This window comes from Triticum aestivum, chromosome 2B, assembly GCF_018294505.1.
Source record: "Triticum aestivum cultivar Chinese Spring chromosome 2B, IWGSC CS RefSeq v2.1, whole genome shotgun sequence".
Lineage (NCBI taxonomy): Eukaryota > Viridiplantae > Streptophyta > Magnoliopsida > Poales > Poaceae > Triticum > Triticum aestivum.
The window spans coordinates 536,032,818-536,047,366 of NC_057798.1; positions in this window are offsets into that span (position 1 = coordinate 536,032,818).

Sequence of the window (14,549 nt, forward strand, 5' to 3'; positions counted from 1 at the left end):
CGTAGGCGCGGTGCATTAACTTCTACCATGTTTCTTGTTTTTGACATATCAACCAATAAGAGATGAGGGTGTGCATGCTTTTAATGACCTGAGACTATCAAACATGACATGCAGTGGTTAGTTCATTGCATGCAATACTCTTAATTAGCAAATAAACATTAATGTCTCTCGTTTTCCCCTCCTCCTTGGTCACGGTGCACAGCCTAAGATGACTTACTCACCTATGTGAAAGGAGTACTACTAATCTTGTCAATAGTCAAATTGGAAACCATCTCAAGTACAAATCTAGGAGTACGTACGAATCTAACAATATTGATTGGGCGTTGTTGAATGTTGATACCTTTTTTATCATAGTAGAGATATTTGACTACACATAAAACTTATATGTAAAGTAGAAAGGATAGGAGGGAGTATATTGTACGTTCAAAAACGAAACGAACATTGAATACCCTTTATATATGATTTGCGGATGCTATGATCACCAGTTCAAAATTTTGAATCCGCCTTAGGTATCACGTGCCCCCACTCGTTCCCTCTCGATTTCATCTCGGGGTCCAGAGATCTATTGAAAGAGGACTAGGGTGGGTACATGCGAATGACACTCAGCAGAATGTTCAAATGAGGCATGGGGGAGGATGGACTCGACTGGAGGGCGACATGATCGATGGAGAAGAGGGTTGGAGAGGAATGAGAAATAAGCAAACGCCACATGATTACACTTGAACGGCTCAAATAAACAATAAGTTGTTTCGCTTGGCCTACATAGTGAAAGGCCTAATGCGCAACGCGGAGCATTGACGCTCGAATATGGCCGGGAAAACAGGGAAACCGACATGTGGGGCATACCCGTCGGGACAATGTAGTGCAGACTTGTCCAATGGAGGAGCTGGCCCACGACCTCCTCGCCACTGACAACCGTTCATGTGGGTCATTGGGGCCAACAACGAGGCGCAGCTCCAGCACCGCCTCTGGACACAGCGACCACGGTGAGCGACACGCTCATATCGTCGATAGACACGGTCGGTTTCAGTGTGCCGAGGGTGGCGTTAGTGCTGTGGCATGACCAACGGTATGTTTGGTTTGTGCCCAAGGTTGCCCCATCAAAGCATTGGGTAGCCAAAATTTTGGTTGAGGTATTGGTTGCCCATGATTTGGCCGACATTGGCAAGAAAAATGAACTAGAGCTGGCTAGAGTTCATTGGCAGGCCAAAGAAATGGCAACCATCCAAACTATGTTGTGCATCATCTACAAAGGAGTTACTGCCGCAAAATCCAAGAAACATTGACAAACTGGTTGTGCCAGGATTTGCGAAATGGTTCAAGAACCATGTAAGCTTTGGAAGTGCACTGTCAGTTTTTTTAATATATTGAGTACATAAGATGATCAGCTTGTCTATTTTCTAACCATAGGTTAAGAAGATGCGGGAGGGTGGCCAGGCAGTTGATGATGCCCTTTACTCACTAGCAATGGGTTCTGATACTCGGGTAAGACATTATGAATCTTGCGTTGTTAGAGATGTGCGCTACAACACCATTGCACGAGACAAAGGCAGGAAGACACAAAACAGTGCCATCATGAGCATGGATACGTATGACAAAGAGACAACTGAAATGTATGCTAACATAACAGACATTGTTCAATTGCAGTATATCACCAGTTTCGAGGATCATGGGTGTGTGGTTCTGTTGTGCTGTCGTTGGTATAACCTGTTTTCCAGGATCGCAAAACCCAGAGCTGATGATTATTTCAAATCCATCAATGTCAAGGCGGCGTACCAGACCTACGAGCCTTTTATTTTGGCAAATCAAGCAACACAGATATTTTTCTTGGAAGACACATTTGCACGTAGCGATGACTGGAGAGTATTGCAAAGGTTTGAGTAGAGGAATTCGTTTAATGAAGTTGCACAACAAGATGATGCTTATACTGCTCCTGATGTACAAGATAACACAGATGTTCCTAATATCTTTGAGAACCATCATGTCAATGACGCCGGCGAAAAGATTGCCTGTCGTGCTGTGGACATACAAGAGTTGATCAAGAAGAAGCCAACGTTCGAGGATGTTGAGGACGAAGAAGAAGATGACACCATGGGGAATTATGATTCAGACTGATACACATGGCGAAGATGTTGACGCCGCTGCTGCGGATGATGATTACATTGCTTTTGTCGTATTTGCCTGTCAGAAGACGTTTTCTTATCTACTATGTGAAATTGTGTTTGCTATGACAACTGAAACCTGATGAACATGTTGTTTAGTATTTTGCTGTGAGAACATCACTTGTTATGTATGCTGATTTGTGTTTGGTGATTGTATGACAACTAAAACATGATGACATTGTTGTTTAGTTGTACTCATATTTGGCTGTGAAACTTGAATTTGATGACATAGTTTTCTATTGGACTGCAATTTGCTCGACGTCTTCGAATGAGAACAAAGCTGACCCGACAGGGCCTCTGCTATTTATTTATTCATATGAGCAAAAGGGGATACCCCCCGATTTCCATTAATAGAAATCATTAGATGTTCACAACACTACGCCCAGCCTGCTACACAGGTTTCATTCATTACTAGTTTCAGCAAACTGCTCATGTCGTAGCCACTGAATACATCACGAGTGCTACATACACTGCAAATAAAGAGACAATCATCATACAGAGCACATCGATTTTTCCCATTATCTTCACAAGCTCTTTCATCTCCTCATTACTGTCAAGGCCATTCAACAGCTGTTGCTTGGCCATGATAAGAGGAACTGCATCTTTAACCTTCTGCTCTGCATCTTCCTCTTCTGCTGTTCCTTCAGTTACTTGTCCAACACCCTAACCTGCTGGTATTGGGATTCCTTGGCTAACCAAATAATCAGTGTAGTTGCATTCCCCCACATCAGCAACTTCCCAGAAATACAAATCACACGAATCTTCCCTTTTCTGCAGGAATCAAATTGGAAGATCATCAACCAAACTATTAAAAAAATCAGCAACTGAAAGCAGCAGAACAACACTTAAACATATTCTTACCCCATGATTCAGGCATTTGTAGAAGACTCGGCCAGGGTTGTGGATTGTGGTTGAGACGCGATGGATGACTCTGCATGATTTGCAGCAGTGGCACCACACCAACGGCAACGGGTTGCGATGAGCAATAGGCTGCGGTGCGCATGCCGACGGGGGTGTGATGAGACCAACAGGCGATCGTACGGGTGGCGACTTGGCACATATCTGGTTGTTGCCTGCTGAAGAGCAGGTCGACGAGCAGCCAACGGACATGGTTGCTGCGGCCAAAGCTTCTGATGCTAGGCAGAGTAAGTAGAGAAGAGGAGAAGCGAACGTTGGATATGTCAGTTTCATTACTTGCAGAGTAGCATAGCACCATATATAGTCATAGTCAAGGTTTGGATTCGAACCGGCTACAGGAGCACGTCTTTCTTTTTTCTAAAACTCAGCAACGTCTCTTTACTGGTAAACTAGCTTGTTCTGTACGCCTTCCCAAGTCTTTGATTTTCTTACCCTTTTTTTGCGAGGAAGGAACGAGGACAAAATTGAGAGTTCCTCGGACTCGAACCCAAGACCTCTCAGTTGAAAGCCAAGGGTGCTAGTCACTTATGTGGCGAACACTCCCTGTGAGGAGGACGACAGACGAACACATTTTCCTTGCAGTTTTTTCCTATATATAAAAAAGTATGCTACTTGGTGTCCGCTTAGTCAAAAAACGATTGTGCCAACCTTGACCGTTCGATTGACATTAAACATCTGTTGTGCTTCTTCAGTCTCTTCTTCCTCGAGCCGCCAAAGCCAAACCAGCACCGGCAGGACCGCCTGCTCCCGCCTCCCACGGCTGGCTGTGATCTTCCCCGGCTCCTGTTCATTCCGGTCCGAGGCCTCCCCATCGTCCTCCGCCTTGGTTCGCTCGCCGCGAGGAATAAGGAGATGACTGTACATGGCGAGGATGACAATAGAGACCCAGCAGCGCGTGCAGTAATTTTGTTTTTTCGGGACGGAGAAGGGTATCAACTGGGTTGTGCGGGACCCGCGGCCCATCTAGCCCAGGCTTTTATTTCATATGTTTAGCACATGACCAGCCCAGTTTGTTTTTTCCTTTCTGAAAAATGGCTAGCCAGCTATTTTTTTTTGCAGAATAACTAACATAGGCCTACTTGCTTTTCTATGCCCTGCTAGGCTGGAAATCTTTCAAGACGAGGAGGGATGCATTTTGCCCAAAAAATCGGCTATAAGTAATAAGAAATGGGCTGTAAGTAATAATAAATGGGCTGTAAAATGAAAAAAGTACAGCAAACAGGCAATTAGTTCCCAAATACTATTTTCTTTCGGATTTTGATATTTTAAATTTCATTGTTTTTGTGCGGGTAAAATTTCATTGAATTTAAATCAAGGTATATTTAGATTTAAAATTAATTTGAACTTGGCTAGAAATTTTGGGCTGTATGCTGTTTGGGACATATTTGGAGGCTGACTTATGGGTCTACTAGGTTGACGTGTACTTTGGCTTTGTCAACTTAGTCCACAAACGATTCTAGCAGCAGTGACCGTTGGATGTTAATCCAATGGCCGTGCTGCTTCTTCAATATCTGATCTTCTTGCTCCAGCCGCCCAAACCAGCTACAGTGGGACTGCCTGCTCCCGCCTCCCGTGGCCGGCTGTGCTGCCGCACAGGCTGCACCGCCCCACCCTACTTCATTGCTGGCCAGGCCATTCCTCTACTCACCCACACCTCCTGTTATTTTCCGGCGACGGCAGCCGGACCAGTAAACCCTCGTACTCCCCACCGCGTGGGCAACCATTGCCGAGTCTTCCCCGGCTCCGTGTCATTCCCTTCCTAGGCCTCGCCATCGTCCACCGCAATGGTGCTCTCGGCGCGGCCTGGTCAACATGGTCAACGAACGACATCCATCGGCCGTGGACTGTACGTGCAAAATAATGATTCCTCCACCTCACAGCTGGGACCCATCGGAAGGGCCTCTGTATTTCACGAAAAAAACATTCCCCCCGTTGACATGTCGGACCCACCAGCTATATCTTCGCACGCAAGGAAGTGCCTCCTTATTACGCACAAAAAAATGAATACCCACCCTGCTAGATGGGACCCACCATAGTGGGAGGATGACTTCTGGGCCAACTAAGTTGACGGGGACGGAGGGCTTTGTTAACTTAGTCAATATGAATGATTCTAGCTCCAGTGACCGTACGATGTCCATCCAACGGCATAGTGCTTCTTCAACCTTTGGTCTTCTTGCTCCAGCCGCCCAAAGCAGCGTCGGTCGTGTCGCGTGCTCCTGGCTCTCGTGGCCGGCTGTGATGCCACGGAGCCCTCACCGCCCCCTACTACTCCCACCGCTAGCCCAGGGTATCCCTCTACTCACCCACACCCCCTGTTATTCTGCGGCGACGGCAGCCTCAGGCCGCAGCCGAACCAGTGAACCCTCGTACTCCTCTCCGCGCGGGCTACCACTGCCGCGTCTTCCCCGGCTCCGTGCCGTCCCCTTCCTAGGCCTCGCCACCGTCCAGACCACCGCCCTGGTGCTCTCGGCGTGGCATGGTCAATGTGGTCAACGACCGACTTCCATCAGAAGAGTACTGTACGTGGAGAGGCTGACAGCTTGGTCCAGGCGGCCGCAAGGAAGTGCCTCCTTATTACGTGCAAAATAATTATTCCTCCACCTGACAGCAGGGACCCATCGGACGGGCCACCTTATTTCGTGAAAAAAAATGTTTCCCACCTGAGTGCTGGGACCCACCGGACGTGCCAGCGTATTTTGTGAAAAAAACGTTCCCCGCGCTGTTAGCTCGGACCCACCGGAAGTGCCTCCTTATTACGCACAAAAAAAATTAATACTCCCCTTCTAGCTGGGACCCACCATGGTGGGAGGCTGACTTGTGGGCCTACTAAGTTGACTGGGACGGGGGCCTTTGTCAACTTTAGTCAATATGAACGATTCTAGCTCCAGTGACCGTACGATGTCCATCCAACAGCCGTAGTGCTTCTTCAACCTCTGGTCTTCTTGCTCCAGCCGCCCAAAGCAGCGCCGGTCGTGCCACATGCTCCTGCCTCTCGTGGCCGGCTGTGCTACCGCGGAGGCCTCACCGACCCCTACTATTCCCACCACTGGCCAGGCCCTGCGGTGACGGCAGCCTCACACCACAGCCGAACCAGTGAACCCTCGTACTCCTCTCTGCGCGGGCTTCCACTGCCGCGTATTCCCCGACTCCTCGTCGTCCCCTTCCTAGGCCTCGCCGTCGTCCACCGCCCTGGTGCTCTCGGTGCGGCGTGGTCAACATGGTCAAGGAACGACTTCCATCGGACGTGGACTGTACGTGGAGAGGCTGACAGCTGGGTCCATGGCCGCAGCAAGGAAGTGCCTCCTTATTACGCAGAAAATAATGATTCCTCCACCTGACAGCTGGGACCCACCGGATGGGCCACTGTATATCGCGAAAAAATGTTTCCCCTGACTGCTGGGACCCACCAGCTACATCTTCGCACGCAAGGAAGTGCGTCCGGGAAAAAAACAAAACGATTCGCCCCTCCTGACCGTTGGGACCCACCAGCGATACCTTCGCACGCAAGGAAGTGCTTCGGGCAAAAAAAAACGATTCGCCCCCTGACTTCTTGGACCCACCAGCTACATCTTCGCATGCAAGGAAGTGCGTCCGGGCAAAAAAAAACGATTCACCCTCTGACTGCTGGGACCCACCAGCTACATCTTCGCAGGCAAGGAAGTGCCTGACAGTCGGGACCCACCTGGTCGAAGCGTACGTAGCGTTGTCATTCTGGTCGCGAATGTGTACGTACATACTGGTCGGTGTAGAGGCGCGCACGTGTCGTAGTAGAGGCGCACACGTGTCGTAGTAGAGGCGCGCACGTAGTATGTATCCGTACGTACAGCGGTGAGGGTGCAAGAAAGAAAATATGGCCACGTACGTACATACGGGCAGGGTCTCGAACGCCTACTCGCGCATACGTGCGGCCAGGGCTTGTGTACATGGCTGGGTCGGAACGGAGAAACATCGTCGTCATCGTGTTCATGGGGAGGCAACGGAAGCTCGTGTTCATGGGGAGGCAACAGAATGTGTCGTAATCATCGGGAGGCAACGGAACGCGTGGGAGCCAACCGGCTTGGATGGAACAGGTGATGGAAACGAGGCCTGGCGTACGGCACAACGGAGGAAACGGATCTCCTACGTTCAGAATGGGGTCCTGTTGATTGGGAGGGGTGTGGCGTACCGCAAAATGGACGAAACGGACCTCCTACGGTCGAAATGGGGGTCCTGTTGATCGGGAGGGGTGTGGCGTACGCAAAACGGGACTCCACGGGATACTGTTCATCTCCACCGTCGACCTCCTCCAGCCTCCACAGGCTCCTATTCATCCAGCCTCCACCGCGCGCTACTCCACTGGCTACTGTTCAACCACCCCTCCACCGTCTACTGTTCATCCAGCCCTCCACACCACGGGGTCCTGTTCAACCACCCCTCCACGGCCACCCCTCCACCGTCTACTGTTCATCCAGCCCTCCACACCACGGGGTCCTGTTCATCCAGAGGCAACGGCACCGCTCACTATTCATCCACCCCCCGGCAACGCTCACTGTTCATCCAATCGATCGGTTTCAGTTAGCAGTAGTTGCAAAGGAATCACTCCATCGGGTTTAGTTAACAGCCATCGATCGATCGCTCGGGTTCAGTAACGCGTAGCCTGCAGTGCAATCGCTCGGGTTCAGTTAGAGCCCAACGACTCGCTCGGGTTCAGTTAGAGCCAACGCCTCGCACACACGCGCGTATGTGTACAAGAGAAATGCGCATCGCTCGGCCCCCGACCTCCCACCATAACTGGCAACTCCCTGAAATTTTCCTCCCCCTCACTTCTACCACGGTTTTTTCCGTCATGGACGGCCCAAAGAATGTCATGCAGCTGCGTCTCCGGCCCGCCCAGGACGAAAAGCCCATTTTCTGTCATGATTTTTTGTCATAGAAGTAGGAGCCCACCACATCTATGATTATACCGGGTTTTGTCACAATTATCATCATAGAAGTGTCATATGTATGACAGAAAAAAAAATTCGTTCGGCCCAAAATGTCACGGATGTGTCTTTTTTTGTAGTGACGAGCCACGGCTTGATGCTGGATAGGATGAGGCTGTTGGCCCGCTCAACCTGCCCGTTGGACTGCGGGTGTGTAATGGAGGCCAGGTCGAGGCGGATGCCGGATACAGAGCAGTATTGCACGAGCGCGCCCTTGGCGAAATTGGTGTCTTTGTCCATGATGATGTTGTGCGGCATGCCGTAGCAGACTGCGATGTCCTTGATGAACCGTATGGCTATTGGCCCGTCCAGTTTCTTGATTGGGCGTGCTTCGATCCACTTGGTGAACTTGTCCACCGCCACCAGCGGATGCGTCATGCCACCTCGGGCGGTTTTGAAGGGTCCCACCATGTCGAGTCCCTAGACCACGAAGGGCCAGGCGATCGGGATGGTGAGTAGTGCTGACGCCGGCTGGTGGCTGCGCTTGTTGAAGCGCTGGCATCCCTCACACTTGAGGATGAGTGACTCGGCGTCTTGGAGAGCCGTAGGCCAGTATAAACCATGGCGGAAAGTGTTGGCCACCAGGGATTGTGATGCGGCGTGGTGCCCGCATTCACCCTGGTGTATGTCGAGGAGGATGTCGATGCCTTGGTCCTGCTCGACGCAGCGCTAGAACACGTCGGTGGAGCTGCGCTTGACGAGCTCGTTGTTAATGATGTTGTAGGCGGATGCCCGGTGTTGCACCTGCCGGGCCTCGGTCTCGTCCATGGGCAGAACCCCGTTCTCCAGGAACTCTGAGATGGGCAGGGCCCAGGATGGAGCCTTCACCATGGCGAAGACGGCCACCAGGGCGGGTTCTGGGTCGGCAGCCCTCGGGCCGGGTTGAGAAGCCCATGGGTCGGGGATGGCGACGGCCGGGTTGAGGGCGATGGTGGCCGGGTCGGCGGCTTCGGTCTCCGGGCTGAGTCCAGCAGCCCTCGGGCTGGGTTCGGCAGCCCCCGGGTCGGGTTGCAGTGCGGCCGGGTCGTCCGGGACGTGGATGGACTAGAAGTCGGGGGACGGCTTGACGGATGGCTTGTGCAGGTGCTCGAAGGAGACGCTGGACGGGATGGACTGCCGTGATGAGGCGATCTTGGTGAGCATGTCGACCTCCTTGTTCTCCACGTGCGGGACGTGGAGGAACTCGCAACCTTCGAAGGACCCGGACAACTTCTGGACGAGGAAGCGGTAGCTTGCCATGTTGGAGTCGCGGGCGTCCCATTCGCCGGAGCACTGTTGCACCACCAGATCCGAGTCGCCATAGCACAGAATGTGTCGGATGCTGAGTTCCTTGGCAAGCCGGAGGCCGTGCACAAGGGCTTTGTATTCGGCGACGTTGTCAGAGGCGGGGAAGTAGATTTGGAGTGCATAGCAAAGTCGGTCGCCCTTTGGGACGACAAAACGATGCCGGCCCCTAGGCCGAGTCGCATCTTGGACCCGTCAAAATGCATGCGCCAGTGCGTCGAGTCTGGAGGCTGCGGCAGGTACTGGGTCTTGGTCCAATCGACGAGGAAGTCGGCCAGGGCCTGAGACTTGATCATGGTGCGGGGCTCGTAGACGATGGTGTGGCCGGCTAGCTCGAGTGCCCACTTGGCGACCCAGCCAGAGGCATCCCGGCACCCGATGATCTCGCCAAGGGGGGCCGTGCTGACCACGGTGATGACATGCTCTTGGAAGTACTGCTTCAGCTTCTTAGTGGTGAAGTACATGCCGTAACACATCTTCTGGTAGTGCGGGTAGTTTTGTTTGGAGTATGAGAGCACCTTGCTTAGGTAGTAGATCGAACGCTGGACGGCTTGGACCTTGCCTTTCTCTGGTCGCTCGACCACCAGCACCGTGCTGACCGACCGTGAGGTCGCAGCTATGTAGAGCAACAACAACTCCTTGTCGGCCGGCGCGGCCATGACTAGTGCCATGGAGAGCATGCGCTTGAGGTCTCGGAAGGCCTCATCCACCTGGTCGTTCCATTCGAACAGCATCGTCTTCTTCATCAGCTGGTACAGGGGTAGGGCCCTCTCGCCCAGCCGGTTGAGAAACCGGCTGACCTAGGCCAAGCAGCCGGTGAATTTCTGGACATCGTGCAGCTGAGCCGGCTTGCGCATGCGCTCGATGGCCTTGATTTTCTCCGGGTTCGCCTCAATGCCGCACTCCGAGACGAGGAAGCCGAGTAGCTTTCCGGCCGGGACGCCGAAAACGCATTTCTCCGGGTTGAGCATGACCTTGTATTCACGGAGGTTGGCGGATTTTTCCTTCAGGTCGTCGAGGAGCGTGAGGTGCTACTTGATCTTCACCATGATGTCGTCCATGTAGACGTGGATATTGCGGCCGAGCTGCGGCAGCAAGCATTTCTGCATGCAGCACTATAAGGTGGCGCCGCCGTTCTTCAAGCCGAACGACATGGTGATGTAGCAATACACCCCAAAGGGCATGATGAAGGACGTCTTCAGGGCGTCGGTTGGGTCCAGCTTGATCTGGTGGTAGCTGGAGTGAGCGTCTAGGAAGGACAGGATCTCGCACCCGGCGGTCGAGTCGATGACTTGGTCGATCCACGGGAGGGCGAACGGATCCTTGGGACAGGCCTTGTTAAGGCTGGTGTAGTCGATGCACATGCGCTAGGTCTTGTTCTTCTTCAGGACGAGGACTGGGTTGGCCAGCCACTCGGGGTGAAACACTTCCATGATGAAGCCGGCCGCCAAAAGCTTGGCGACCTCTTCACCAATGGTTCTTCTCTTCTCTTCGGAAAAATGTCGCAGGGGTTGACGGACAGGCTTAGCGTCCTTGCGGACATGGAGTTTGTGCTTGGCGTACTTCCTTGGGATACCCGGCATGTCCTTGGGGGTCCATGCAAAAATATCCCGATTCTCATGGAGGAAGTCGATGAGCTCACCTTCCTATTTGCTGTCGAGCCGGGTGCCTATGACAATGTACTTGCTGCAGCTGGGGTCTTCCGGGTTCAGCTTCACTTTCTTGGTCTCCTTGGAGGGCTCGAAGGCGGCTGCCGATTCTTCTGTCGGGATTGACGCGGCCGAGGCCTCGCCAGCCATGGCGGCGATCCAGTCGAGCTGGCGCCGCTCCTTGGCAACGACCAGCGACTCGGCCAGCTTGGCGCTGTCTCAGGCGCACTCCAGGGACTTGCGGTAGTCACCGGTGATGGTGATGAGGCCCTTGGGACCCAACATCTTCATCTTTAGATACACGTAGTGGGGGACCGCCATCAATATGGTGAGCGCGGGTCGGCCCAGCAACAAGTGGTACACGCTGGACAGGTCCACCACCTCAAACCATATCGGCTCGCGCCAGAAATGGTTGTTGCCGCCGAACAGGACATCGAGCCGGACCCGGCCAATGGGAGAGCAGGAGAGGCCGGGAACGATGCCGTGGAAGATCGTCCGGGTCGGCTCCAGGTCCTTGGCCTCGAGGCCGAGCTTGGTCATCGTGTTGCGGTAGAGGATGTTGATGTTGCTGCCGCCATCGATGAGGACTCGGGAAAACTTGCACGTGCGTCGTGCAACAATGGTGGGGTTGAGGACGAGGGCCTAGCCACCCGGATTCGTCATGACGGCCGACTGGTCCTCCCGGGTCTAGGTAACCGGGCGATCCAACCAATGCATGTATTTGGGCTTCACCGGGACGACTGTGTTCACCTCCTGTCGAAGGAGGCGCTCGTTGCGCTTGTTGTTGCTGATGCTGGTGAAGACGACGTAGGCCGCGTTCTTGTCCGAGTAGGCATCATCGCGCATCGCACCGCCGGCCGGGGGCGGTGGTGGAGGCGAAGGCGGCTGTCCCACACCCGGAGCCGGAGCCGGAGGAGGTGGGACGTCGCCCCTCATGATGCGCTTGGTGATGCCGCACTGCCGAAGCGTGTGCGTGGATGGCCTTGCGCTGCTGTGGTGCTTGCAGGGAGCGTCAAGCATCTCTTCGAAGCTTATGGCAGGTTGCCATGCCGTTTTGCCGATCTGTCGGCATTTGGCTGTCGGGTCCACCGCGGGCTCGGCGGCCGTGACAAGCCGGTTGTCGTAGCACTGTGCCGGCTGGTCGGCCTTGCGCTTGTTGTTCTGCTGGTGCTGCTGCTAGCTACTTCCGCCGGCCGACTTCGGAGGGGAAACTAGCTTTGCCTTGTCGGCTTCATCCAGTGCCACCTGGATCTTCATGGCGGAGTCGGCATTGGCGTACTTGTCCGCCGTCACCATGAGCGCGGCCATGGTGGCCGGCTCAGAGCGCAAGAACTTGTGCTTGAGGAGGGTGTCGTCTCAGCACCCATTGACGAAGTACAGATTGCTTGAACCTCGTGGACGCCCTCGCAGCTATTCCGAAGCTCGGTCCAGCGTGCAAGGTACTTGCGGCCGGTCTCCGTCGGCCCCTGCACGCACATGGCGAGCTGGCTGGGGCGGCCGGGTCGCTTGTAGGTCGCCGTGAAATTGCGGATGAAGGCCTACTCGAAATCGACCCACGTGTTGATGCTGCCCATCGGCAGGTTGTTCAATCAAGTGCGGGCCGACCCTTGGAGCATGAGTGGTGCGTAACGCATGACGATTCGGCGTTCGACACCGGTGATGCCGCTGGCAGTGGTGTAGTCGGTGAGCCAGTCCTCTCGCTTCACGGTTCCGTTGTACTTGGGGGTGTCGCGGGGGAGCATGAACCCTTTTGGAATGGGCTCTTCCTGAATGCGCGGGCCAAAACATGCCAGCCCAATGGCACCACTTTCCTCCACTTCTAGGGAGTGAGCGAGCTGGTCGAGGCGGTGGCGAGCGTCGGTGTCGTCGATGGCGCTCGCACCGAGTCGACTGGCAACCGGACCATGGGGGCCGTGTCGGTCGATGCCGGACGCCGGCCAGGCTGGCTGGGTCGGCGTTGGTTCTCCAGGGCGGGCTCATCGTCTAAGAAGCCGGCGGCCATTGGGGCTAGGTCGCGACGAGTACGGGTTCGGCCGGAGTGCGCCTCGCCGGGTGGAGAGGACGCCATGTGCTGAAGGTCGCCGGGTCCGCCGACACGGGCGGACCCGGATCCTGCCGGCTTGGCAAGCTGGTTGAGGCGGTCTTGCTATGCGTTGGCCATGTTGAGAATGTCGCGCATCCGCTCGATGCGCTCCTTCGGCTCCTTGCCTGTGAGCTGATCCAGGCCGACCGCGGCCGCCTGTGTAGCGCGCATGTTCTTCATTAGGGTCTCATAGATGGTTGGGAGGGCGCCGAGGGCGCTGCCGATCGCGCCGCCCCGGGCTCGCACATCAGCGACCCGGCTCGGCTTGGGCGCGGTAGGCGTGAAGCCATAGGCGGTGTTGTGCTACAATTGAGCAGAATCCAGGCCACGCTGCATGGTGGCAAACATCTCGGTCAGGTCCAGCATCTGCTGACGCCTTTCCTTGAGCTGGGCTCGGGCTTCGGTGATGTTGGAGGCGTCGATGTCGGTGCTGAGGGGGATGCGGAGGCTCTGCATTGCGGTGTGCAACAGGTTGGATGAGGCCGTCCGCTATGTTGCGGCCTTGGCTTCACAGCCTTCCTCGTCTTGCACGACGAAGAGGAGGCCTCGGTGTCGGTGACGGAAACCTCCACATGGACGTCCATCGCCCCGGCCAGAATGCCACCGCCGAGGGAGATGGGAGAGTCGGAGTAGCTGAGTACCTCGCTGGGGTACTCATTTGCCATGGGTGCATGGGACATGCGCAGTGCAGCAAAGGAGGCGGCGAGCGCGTCGATGACGTCGTCCGCCAGCATGACGGGCTTGTTGGAGTCGGAGAGGGGCCCCGTCTGAAGCATGCTCCCGGCTAGCTCCTCGAGTAGCCCCATGGTGGGCGCCAACTATCATGGTGGGCGCACGGCAGATGCCATGGGATGGCTAAAGAGAGGAGGAGGCTCGAGGGCACTGATGGGCTCCAGAGGCGGGGTTGGCATGAGCGAGCGCGGGACTCAAGACATACCTAGGTTCGGGGCTCTCTGGAGAGATAACACCCCTAGTCCCTCCGAGCGTGGTTGATATGCAATGGTACAAGGTTGCTCCTAGAGCTGTATGGAGGAAGAAGGAAGACCGGCCAAGGCTTAGGCTACTCCTTCTCCCTAGGCGTGATCTACTGACCGGTGGCAAGTTCCTCTGTGCTTACTGCCTCTCTATCCTTCCTTGCCTACTTGCTTGCCCGCAAACATGAGGGCTCCTGGGGGGTTTTATAGGCCACCCCCAGGGGTACAATGGTAATGTTACATGACTATAGGGCCGGGTTGTCGGCGTTTGGGGACCCGGACTGGGACCCGACGGGGGCCTATAGTTCGCCGGGTTCCCCTAGGTGCGGGCCCCACATGCCTAGGGGGACTGTGCGTCATCTTGTCGATCGTCAGGGAGTGGCTGAGTCGAGTCGGGTATAGTGGTGCTCCGTCAGGTCGCTGCTTGTTGGCGCCAGTGGTGATGACGGGTGTACTGTTGCCACGCCGGCCCTGGTCAGCGGGTAGGTGAGGGGCACTGTTTCCCTACTTCGGCTGAC